This window comes from Microcebus murinus, chromosome 1 (genome assembly GCF_040939455.1).
Source record: "Microcebus murinus isolate Inina chromosome 1, M.murinus_Inina_mat1.0, whole genome shotgun sequence".
NCBI classification, from domain to species: Eukaryota; Metazoa; Chordata; class Mammalia; order Primates; family Cheirogaleidae; genus Microcebus; species Microcebus murinus.
In genome coordinates this window covers 108,799,577-108,802,716 of record NC_134104.1, presented here as the reverse complement: position 1 = coordinate 108,802,716, position 3,140 = coordinate 108,799,577, and the positions used below count along the sequence as shown (strand labels likewise).

The window sequence follows — 3,140 nt, the reverse complement described above, 5'->3', positions numbered from 1 at the left end:
GAGATCATAGAGCAGGGAGATGCAGAAATGCCTCCCTAAAGAAGCAGGACCTGGGTTCTGAAGTGGGAGTAGCAGTTGGCCAGAGGAGGATGGAGGGCTGGGGAGATTCCCTAAGAGAAGGTAGAAATGGTGGGTCACAGAGTGCTTTGGGACATGCGGCAAGTGGAGGTAAGCAGTGCTCAGAGGGCCTTGCAGGTAGGCTCAAGTTTTTGGTTTTAATCCTGACAGCAATGGGATGCCACTGAATGGTTTACAAACTGAGTGACACTGCAGAATAATGGGCCTGGGGACATTCAGAAATTACCTTTGTGATCCTTATGTAGTTCATGAGCATGATGATTGGGTTTTCATGTGCATGTGTGGAACATGCCTCCCTCAAACCTTGTTATGACGTTGACACATAACCTGTCTGACATGAAAACCAAAAGGAAATTATATTTGTGCATAAAGCTGTGTGTGATGCTCAGATTGCTTCATCAGGATACACTCCTAAATGGAAAATTATTTAGGTCAGAGGATGTGAAATGGGTTTGTGTTGTTGCTATCTTTACTTTTTATGGAAGTTTTTAAAAACATAAAAAATGGAGAGGGTAGTATAAGGAATCCCCATGTACCCACTTCCCAGCATCAACAACGATCAATATAGAGTACCACAAATCACCTTCTGTCCACACCCCACGCATGTCCATCCAACCCCCCATGGATAACTGAAGCAAATTCCAGACATTATTATTTCATCTGCAATACTTCAATATGCAGTTCTAAGACATAAAAGTGCTTTTTGTTTTTTACTTTAACTATAATAGCATAATTATATCTGATAATAAATATTAATAATAATGATTCTTTAATGTGGCCAAAATCCATATAGTGTGGTTTAAACATTTTTAAAGCTTCAGATACAAATTGTTAAACTACTTTTTGGAAAGCCTGAACCAATTTATACTCTCACCAACCACATTTGAGACCGATGGCTCACCAAATCTTCATCAAAATTGAGTATTATGTTTCTTACCTTCACCAATGTAATACATGAAAAATGGTATCTTATCAATGCTTGAATTTGTATTTCTTTTATTACCAGTATGCTCAAACACTTTCCTATAATCTTATGAGTTATTTATATTTCCTCTTTCGTGCACTGTCTGTACTGGGTCTTTAAATCTCTGCCAAGGGGCCATCTGGCCTCTATTTAAACATGTCTAATAACACTTGAATAAGGGTTATAATTGTTAGAAAGTGTCTTACATTGAACTTTGTATTAAATTGAGTAGCTTCTACCTAGTTCTATCAAGTGAAGCTACCCAAAATGTCTTTCTCAGCAGATGACATCCCTTTAAATGTTTGATGACAGTTAGTATAGTCCCCCAAGTTCTCCAAGCCAGCATCCCAGTTCCTTAAACCACTCATTTACTATAATTTGGAAGCTCTTCATTATTTTGGCCATTTCTCCTAGACACACCCAAGCTCAATTTTCTTAATAAAATGTCTCTCGCTGGCTCTTTATTTTTCTATCTACACACTGATTTGCAATGCAAAAGGAATAATAACCCTCCTTTGTAAACCTGAGTATAATTTAATATTTTCAAATACTTTAGAATAGTCTCTAGATGTAAGTCAAACTTTAACATGGAATCAAACTTTTAAAATTAGAAAGGGACCATTATAAATTATCTTACTTCTTAATAAATATTATTCTGATTTTTTTTTTTTTTTTTTTTTTTTGAGACAGAGTCTCACTTTGTTGTCCAGGCTAGAGTGAGTGCCGTGGCGTCAGCCTAGCTCACAGCAACCTCAAACTCCTGGGCTCAAGCGATCCTCCTGCCTCAGCCTCCCGAGTAGCTGGGACTACAGGCATGCGCCACCATGCCCGGCTAATTTTTTTTTTTTTATATATATATCAGTTGGCCAATTAATTTCTTTCTATTTATAGTAGAGACGGGGTCTCGCTCTTGCTCAGGCTGGTTTTGAACTCCTGACCTTGAGCAATCCGCCCGCCTCGGCCTCCCAAGAGCTAGGATTACAGGCGTGAGCCACAGCGCCCGGCCTATTCTGATATTTTTTTATCAAATTAAGGTAGTATAAATTGCAAAGTTGTTCAGGTGTTATACAAACCCAAGACACCAATTTACACTATGTATAGGTTTTCGTGTTAGAGTGTGGGTGTTGGTATATATTTTCCTAACCTTTAAGGATTCTGTAATAATTAGATTATGAAATAGCTCCCCTTTGTGTAGTGCCAAATGATTTTTTTTTAATCATAGAATGTCTGCTATGGAAAGCCCTCTAGAGACCCATGTAGTCCCAATCTTCTTCCCCAGTTTTCCAATGAAAGCTGAAGTTTGAGGAGGCTAAGAATGTTCCTAAGGACACACATGGAGTCAGGGGCAGATTTCTGAAGCTGAAGTTCATCCATCAGTCAATCTTTTCTATGAATGTTTGTCAGCATCTGAAAGAGACTGATCACGGTGACACAGGGACACAGGACCCGTTTTGATTCTCAGAAGGTTGCCTTGTCCAAAGAGATAACAGGGGATGGAATTTGCAAAAATAACCAAGGTGATTCAACAGGGAAAGGGGTCATAAAAAATATTACCTTTGGATATTAATTATGAGAACTTTGGACAGGATTTTGTTGTAGATTGTCTTTGACAAAGATAGCCACGAAAATAAATCCTTAAAAATTTCTTATTAAAGCCCCCGTTAATCCATAGATCTGTGAAAAATAATAAGCTATTTGTTTAAGTCATGAAAATTTGAGTGGTTTATTTACACAGCAATAGATAATTGGAATAGTCTTTCCAAATCACCCCCAATTCTCATTTGACTTTTTTATAAAGTGTTTTCCAATGGATAGAAATTATTAACAGAAATGTTAGTGAACAGTGTATAAATATATTCAATTCCATAATGCCAAGTTTCAAAACCACTGAACCTCTTTCCCAACCCTATATATCAGTATGTATGTTACACATTAATCTTTGCCAGAACCCTTTATGAAAGATGCTATCATTCCCACTTCACAGATGAGGTTCTCTAGACTGAAAGTTAAGAAAAACTCCCAGAGGATAATGGGGCCACCATCAAACCCACAGCTCTCTAACTCTAAGTCTGGGGTTCTTTCTGCTTTCAAAGTTAGC

The 3,140-nt window shown here is 37.8% G+C and overlaps 1 non-coding gene across 1 annotated transcript; it reads left to right on the top strand.

The window, feature by feature from the left end:
• Window positions 1-311: 311 nt before the first annotated feature.
• LOC142875492 (small nucleolar RNA U13) lies at window positions 312-415 on the top strand. Its single transcript, XR_012922851.1, has one exon. It is a non-coding gene; the product is annotated as a small nucleolar RNA U13 (small nucleolar RNA).
• Window positions 416-3,140: the final 2,725 nt, after the last annotated feature.